Genomic DNA, 8366 nt, shown 5'->3' on the forward strand with positions numbered 1-8366 from the left:
GTTTCCGTGTCTACCTGACCTCCCTATCTCCATCTCCAACACACACAGAGTTTGATCTGGTGAGGAGGATGGGATGAACTGGTTGTGACTTATACTCCCTCCTGGAGCCCAACACAGCATCCAACACAAAGCAAGTGCTCAGAGAATCTGAATCCATATTCATAATGACTTCCTTCTCCAAGAAGCCCCCACGTAGTCTCACCTCCTGGCATTCCTGCTCTTGTGTGGGCCACTCCCACATGGAATGGAGATGACCTGTGTGACCAGCGTGACGCATCACCTCCTCTCTCCAATCACTCGCTCTAGGGGAAGCCAGCCGCCATGTCATCCGCACACTCAGGCAACCAACCTTATGGGGGGGTCCACGTAGTGAGCTTCTGGGCCTCCTGCCAACAGTTGTATGGGTGAATCATCCTGGAAATGGCTCTTCAGCCCCAGTCAATCCTTCATTTGACTGTAAACCAGGTTTACCTTGCCTGTTTCAGAGAGACCCCAAGCCAGAGCCACTAAGCTAAGCTGCTTCCAGATTCCTGACCACAGAAACTGTGTGAGATAACTGTTTATAATGTTTTAAGCTGTTAAATTTAGGGGCAATTTGTTACACAGCAATGTGTAAATAGTACAGTCAATAGTCTTTATTAAGCATCTAGTAAGGTAAGAAAAAGACGCTTACTCCTTGGAAGAAAAGTTATGACCAACCTAGATAGCATATTCAAAAGCAGAGACATTACTTTGCCAACAAAGGTCCGTCTAGTCAAGGCTATGGTTTTTCCTGTGGTCATGTATGGATGTGAGAGTTGGACTGTGAAGAAGGCTGAGTGCCAAAGAATTGATGCTTTTGAACTGTGGTGTTGGAAAAGACTCTTGAGAGTCCCTTGGACTGCAAGGAGATCCAACCAGTCCATTCTGAAGGAGATCAGCCCTGGGATTTCTTTGGAGGGAATGATGCTGAAGCTGAAACTCCAGTACTTTGGCCACCTCATGTGAAGAGTTGACTCATTGGAAAAGACTCTGATGCTAGGAGGGATTGGGGGCAGGAAGAGAAGGGGACGACAGAGGATGAGATGGCTGGATGGCATCACTGACTCGATGGATGTGAGTCTGAGTGAACTCCGGGAGTTGGTGATGGACAGGGAGGCCTGCATGCTGCGATTCATGGGGTCGCAAAGAGTTGGACACGACTGAGCGACTGAACTGAACTGAAGGTAAGTAAGTATGTCAGTCGTATCTGACTCTCTGTGACCCCTTGGACTGTAACCTGCCAGGCTCCTCTGTCCATGAAGTTCTCCAGGCAAGAATACTGGAGTGGGTAGCATTCCCTTCTTCAGGGCATCTTCCCAGCCAGGGATCTAACCCAGGTCTCCTGCATTGCAGGCAGATTCTTTACCATCTGAGCTATACTGTGTATCCATTCTGGGGGGGAGTACAAGAAAAAAAGACATGATCCTGCCCTCAGGGTAGAAGGCCATGTCCACATTCATCCTTCAACCAACATGTATTAAGCACTTACTATATACCTGGCCCTGTGTGAGATGCTGACTCATAGAATGCTGGCAATTAAAATAGGACAAAGGGGAACTTTCAGGATTGATGGCAATGTCTATTTTAATGGGGTTGAATTTATATAAATGGACAATCCATTTGCAAAAATTCAGCTAATAGACACTTAATCTTATGCAGTTTGTTGTACATATATTTTACATCAAAAATTTGTAAACAAACATTGAACTAATTCACTCTGAAATACTTTTAAAGAGGCACTGATGCACAGCTAGATGGATAGACATGTGATAAAGCAAGTAGAATGTTCATGGTAGATGCAGGTGGTGAGTATAGGGGTTTGTTGTAAAAGTCTTTCAGTTTTGATGTATTTGGGGGAAGTTTTGCAATAAGAAACTTTACAGAAAGGACCCTCCATAACCATACATACCAATCCTCTCATTTATTATTATTTTAATTACACAAATAAAAACAAATACAGTCTAGTTTTAAAAGCAGAGGAAAGGTCATCACCTCTTTCTCTCTGGTCCCATGTTACACTCTTCTTCAGTGACTATCTCTGTTCTTGTCGGCTGTGTATATAGGTAGACACAAAACAATGTGTTTCCCGTTAGTTTTTTTTTTTTTTTTTTTAATGAATAATGCTCTCTATACTATTTTGAAAGCATATATTGGGCTCTCTCCATGATAATTCATACACAACGTCTCAGTTTTAAATTGCTGGGTAGGATGTGCCCTCTCATTCAAGATGTGAGTCTCAGAAAGGAGGTCTTTTTTAGGAATAATGAGTTAGGACTGCCAGGAGGCGAGCCTCCTCCCCAGGCTCCAGGCCTGGACTCACCTAGCCGGAGCTCGGCCACCGAGTGAAGACCAGGCTGAGCGCGGGTTGGCGGGCAGGTCCTGCTCTGCCCCGCCCATCTTCCCGCCCATCCCTCCGCCCTTTCGAAGGACCCCCCTGGGCTCTGGCGCACCCGGACCCAGGAGGAAGTCCGCGTAGCGCTTCCTCTTTTGTTGGCCTCCGGAGACACGGGGGGAAGGGAGTAGGGTTGTGAAACCGAACTGTCCCCTACCCCTCCTCCCCGGGGGAGATCCATCAGCTGGAGGTGGCCACGCAGCTGGGGGCAGAAAAACAACTCCGTGGACACCCCCACCACCCCCGTCCCCGTTCCGCTCCGCCACACCCCTGAGCAGGAGGTCGGCTGCCGCTAGGGTATACCTGGGGTAGGCGGGCTTCCAAGACACCCATAGGGCAATCTCCCTGGTCACCCTCAGGAAAAAGTCCCAGCTCCTTATCCGGTGCTGCTGCTGCCATCTCCAGCCTCCAGATGTGCCTTCTCTTGCCTAGGGCTTCAGTTCAGTTCAGTCGCTCAGTCGTGTCCTACTCTTTGCGACCCCATGAATCGCAGCACGCCAGGCCTCCCTGTCCATCACCATCTCCCGGAGTTCACTCAGACTCACATCCATCGAGTCCGTGATGCCATCCAGCCATCTCATCCTCGGTCGTCCCCTTCTCCTGCCCCCAATCCCTATCAGCATCAGAGTCTTTTCCAATGAGTCAACTTTTCGCATGAAGTGGCCAAAGTATTGGAGTTTCATTCAGACACCAACAAAAAGGTTTGTGGTTCCTCAAACAGGCCAGTCTTCAGTCTTTGAAAGGCTGTAGTTTCTGTCTGGAGGACCCTTTACCGTGACCTTCCACTGTTATCCTTTAAACCTCAAAGGATCACCTTCTCCAAGAAGTTCTCCGTGATGCACCCCAGGCAGAGCCAGTGTCCCTCCTACTTGGTTCTACAATGTCATGTGCCTTTCTACCACAGAATTTTCTACTTCTGTGTCTAAGTTGTTGGTCTAAGTTTCTGTCTCCCTAACTGAATTGCTTGAGGGCCAAGACTATCTTGTAAATTTTTGTCCTGGCAGCTCCTGACTGCCTTCAGAGAGATTAAAGGACATGGGCCCTAACCTTGCTCAGGTGAATTAACATAGAGAGAGCTGTAAAACAAGCTTGTAGAACAGTACAGAGAGTATATTTATTTTTTAAAAATATAACATGGTTATTTTTTTTCACCTATGTGTGCGTGCATGCTCAGTCACTCAGTGGTGGGTAACTCTCTATGACCCTGTGGACTGTAGCCTGCCAGGCTCCTCTGTCCATGGAATTCTCCAGGCAAGAATACTGGAGTGTGTTGCCTTTTCCTCCTCCAGGGAATATTTCCCACCCAGGGATCGAATCCACATCACCTGCAGCTTCAGCATAGGCAGGCGGATTCTTTAACCACTGTGCCACCTACCTATATTTGTATGTAAATATGTAAAGAAAAGCCTGGAAGCTACACAAAGTAAGCCCTTCATAAATATTAATAGAATTAATCAATGAATGGGTTTGGATCCTAGGCACTGTCATTCATTTCATCATTCTATTTGTTTCCTTCATTCAGTTTCTCCATCTATAAAACAGTGTACATGAATAGTATCTGCATGGAACATGCCAAAAAAATGTAGAAAAGATAGACAACAAACAGGTTAACATAGATATGTATTAGAGTGCCTGGTGGTGTCAAGTTCCCTGGAGAAAAATGAGCCAGGGCAGGGGCGGAGGTGGGGTTGGCGGGGGCAGCTAGAGAAGATGGAGACTGGAGGAGTTTTTTAAGAAGGACCTGCTAGGGGCTATTGTGAAGTTCTCATGGGCTAACCTTCTCAGTTTTTCATTTGCCTCTCTTGGAAAATGAGGGCAACAGTGACCTCCTGCCTGGGAGGGTGTAGCTGTGAAATGAACACTGGCTACTTGGCAACTAAAAGGGGAAATATCTGGGCCCTGAAATAATCATTGTGGCTCTCTTCCCCATGCCCTATCCTGCTTTGAATGTAGAACAATCAGCAGTTCCCAAAGCATTTGAAATAAATAAAATGCAAATATTCCTGGAAATAGGAAAATATGTTTCTGAAAGAGCAGCCCTCTGGCCCTCTGTAAAGTGAAGCCTGCGTTGTTCTCCAAGACTGAGCCCTGTGTCATGTCCCGCCATCAGCATCTCTCTCTCCCTGCTCTTCAGTCTCCAGGGCACACTCACCAAGTTTGTGTAGTTGTTACAAGCTTTTGGAGGCACACTGGAGGCTCAGAGACCTGGGTTCGAATTTGTTCTTGGCTGTGTGACCTTGGACAAGTGTCTTTACTCCTCTGAGCCATCCTCTTATAATCATCCCTGTTTCAAGGAGATTAAATGAGATGATGTAAGTGAGGGCACAGTAATGAACTTGACATGCAATGATTCAGTGACCTGGTGAGGTCAGCGCTCTTACCATTCCACTTCACAGATGAAGAAGCATGGACAGAGAGGAGTTGAGTAACTTGACCAACGTCACAGCTAGTGAGAAGCAGTCAGTCCAGCCTCAGTGCCTTTGCTTCCATCATTCTTGCCCTGCTGGCACCAGTGTCAAGTGCACAGACAGAACCTTTTGGGACTCTTCATCCCCTAAAAATCCTACCCAGCTCAACTCTATCTTGTCCATGAAATCTCTGATATTTTAAATGTCTTTACTTTTGAATAATTAATATTATTTTTTGAATAATTAACATATTCAGGTGGTTCAAAATTCGAGAGTACCAAGGGTATACTAGGACCAATAAGCCTCCGTCTCTCCTCTCTCATCCAGCTACATAGTTCCCTTCCCTGGAAGAAACCACAGGAGCTGTTTCTTATGTGTGCCCTTCCTGACTCAGTCCAGGCATGTGCTGGTACATTCCCATATCTTTGTTTTCTTGTTCTACACACATAGAAAAACATAATTGAAGCTGTTGTGCACCTCGCTCCCCTCCACTTACACACTTGTTCCCTATTAGTACATAGAACTTTCTTCATTTTAAAAAAGCATTATTGAATTATAATCCACATAGTCATCCATTTAAATGTACAGTCGAGTAATATTTCATATGTTCTCAGAGTTGTGCAGCCATTAAGACATTTTCGTTACCCACTCCCCCCCACAAAAAGCCCTGTACCCATTAGCAGTCAGTCCTTGCTTCTTTCCACTCCCACCCTAGACAAACACTAACCTACTTTCTATTTCTGTAAATTTGCCTATTTTGGATATTTCATAGAAACGGAATTATACAATGTGTGATATTTTGTGGCCAACTTCTTTCATGTAACAAATATTCAAAGTTCATGTGGTACATATATCAATGCTTCATACCATTTTATTTTCAAATAATAGTCCATTGAATGGATATAGCACATTTTATTTATCCACTGATGGACATCAGAGTTGTTTCCACTTTGGGGCTATTATGAATAATGCTGCTATGAAAATTTCATTTACAAATTTTGGTGTAGACATACATTTCAATACTTTTTGGTAGACACCCTGGAAGTGGGACCACCTGGAAGTGGGTTCCGTGGTAACTCCATGTTAACTTCTTAAGGATCTGCCACACCACTTTCCAAAGGGGCTGCACGGTTTTACATTTCCACCATGATATGTGAAGGTTCTAATTTCTTCGTGGTCTTATCAACTGTTGCTATTATGTGTTTATTCTTATTAGCCATTCTAATGGATGTGAAATGGCATCTCATGGTGGTTTAATTTGTAGTTCCCTAATGGCTAAGTGTTTTTATGTGTTTATTAGCTACTTGTATAGCTTCTTTGGAGAAATACCTATTTAGATCTTTTGCCCACTTTTCAAGTATGTTGTCTTTTTATTATTGAATTATGTTGCTTAAATATTTAGGCTACCAGTACCTTATCAGATGCATGACTTGCAAATATTTTCTCCCTTTCTGTGTGCTGTCTTTTCATCTTCTTGATTGTATCATTTGCAATACAAGTTTTTACTTTTGATGAAGTCCAATTTATCTATTTTTTCTTTTATCTCTTATGCCACATCTAAGATTGCTTTGCCTAACCTAAGGTCGTGAAGATTGAATTCTAAGAGTTTTATAGTTTTGGGTCATACACTTAGTTCTATGATCCATTTTGAACTAAATTTTGTGGGTGGTGTGAGGTAGGGGTTCAACTTAATTATTTTGCATGGGGATATCCAATTGTTCCAAAACCGTTTGTTGAAAAGACTATTCTTTCTTCCCATTGAATTGTCTCAGCACCCTCGTTGAAAATCAATTGACAGTCAATGTGAGGATTTACTTTTGGACTCTTAATTCTGTTCCATTGATCTATAGTTCTACCTTTATGCCAGTAACCACACTATCTTGATTACTGTAGTTAAGTTTTCAATTAAAAAGAGTGAGTCCTTCAGTGTTTACTTTTTCAAGATTGTTTTGGCTGTTCTGGGTTCCTTGCATTTCTATGCAAATTTTAGGGTGAACTTGTCTATTTTTATTTTTTAAAAAAGATACCTGGGGTTTTGATAGGGATTTGGTTGACCATTTTGGGGAGTATCACCATCTTAATATTAAGTCTTCTAGTCCACAAAGGGGATGTCTTTTCCGTCCCATGAGATGACTTTATTTAGGTCTTCTTAAGCTTCTTTCAAAAATGTTTCTTGGTTTTCCAAGTATCTTGCACTTCTTTGGTTCAATTGATTCCCAAGTATTTTATTCTTTTCATTAATATTGTAAGTGAAATTGTTTTCTTAGCTTTATTTTCAGTTTGTTGATTGCCAGTGTGTAGAAAGACAATTAGTTTTTAAACATCGTTATTCCTTTGACAACTGCTGGGCACTCCATTATTGTATTATCATTTTTCCCTAGTCCTCAAATGACAGGCATTTAGCTTATTTCCAATTCTTTCCTGATAAAAAGTGGTGCTGCAATGACTTTTCCTGTGCATATCCATGAAGTTTAAGGGATCTGAAAATGACTGAGAAAAGACCTACAACTGTTGATTGCCACTACCCTGGCCCGTGCCACCATCATCTCGCCTTTGGAGCATAGCCTCAGCCTGCTGATTGGATTCCCTGCTTCCCCTTGGTCCCTCTAATTCATTCTCCTCTAAGCAGCCAGAGAGATCCCATTAAAATACAAGCCAGTTGTGCCTTATTCCTCTGCTCAGTTCAGTTCAGTTCAGTCGCTCAGTCGTGTCCAACTCTTTGCGACCCCATGAATCGCAGCATGCCAGGCCTCCCTGTCCATCACCAACTCCCAGAGTTCACTCAAACTCACGTCCATCGAGTCAGTGATGCCATCCAGCCATCTCATCCTCTGTCATCCCCTTCTCCTCCTGCCCACAATCCCTCCCAGCATCAGAGTCTTTTCCAATGAGTCAACTCTTCACATGAGGTGGCCAAAGTACTGGAGTTTCAGCTTCAGCATCATTCCCTCCAAAGAAATCCCAGGGCTGATCTCCTTCAGAATGGACTGGTTGGATCTCCTTGCAGTCCAAGGGACTCTCAAGAGTCTTTTCCAACACCACAGTTCAAAAGCATCAATTCTTTGACACTCAGCCTTCTTCACAGTCCAACTCTCACATCCATACATGACCACAGGAAAAACCATAGCCTTGGCTAGATGGACCTTAGTTGGCAAAGTAATGTCTCTGCTTTTGAATATGCTATCTAGGTTGGTCATAACTTTTCTTCCAAGGAGTAAGTGTCTTTTAATTTCATGGCTGCAGTCACCATCTGCAGTGATTTTGGAGCCCAAAAAAATAAAGTCTGACACTCTTTGCACTGTTTCCCCATCTATTTCCCATGAAGTCAGAACCCTCCAATTGCTCCCAACCTGTGTCAATTAAAGTTTAATATCAGGATGTTCATGGCCTGACAGTCCGACCTCACACCCTCTCCAACATCCTCTCCATCATTCTCTTTTGTGCCCATTCTATTCCAGCTACACTGACTTCCTTGTGTTCCTTAAACACATCAAGTGCAGTCACACCTCAGGACGTTAGCCGTTACTATTCCTTCTGCCTGGAAC

This window comes from Capricornis sumatraensis, chromosome 15 (assembly GCF_032405125.1).
Source record: "Capricornis sumatraensis isolate serow.1 chromosome 15, serow.2, whole genome shotgun sequence".
NCBI classification, from domain to species: Eukaryota; Metazoa; Chordata; class Mammalia; order Artiodactyla; family Bovidae; genus Capricornis; species Capricornis sumatraensis.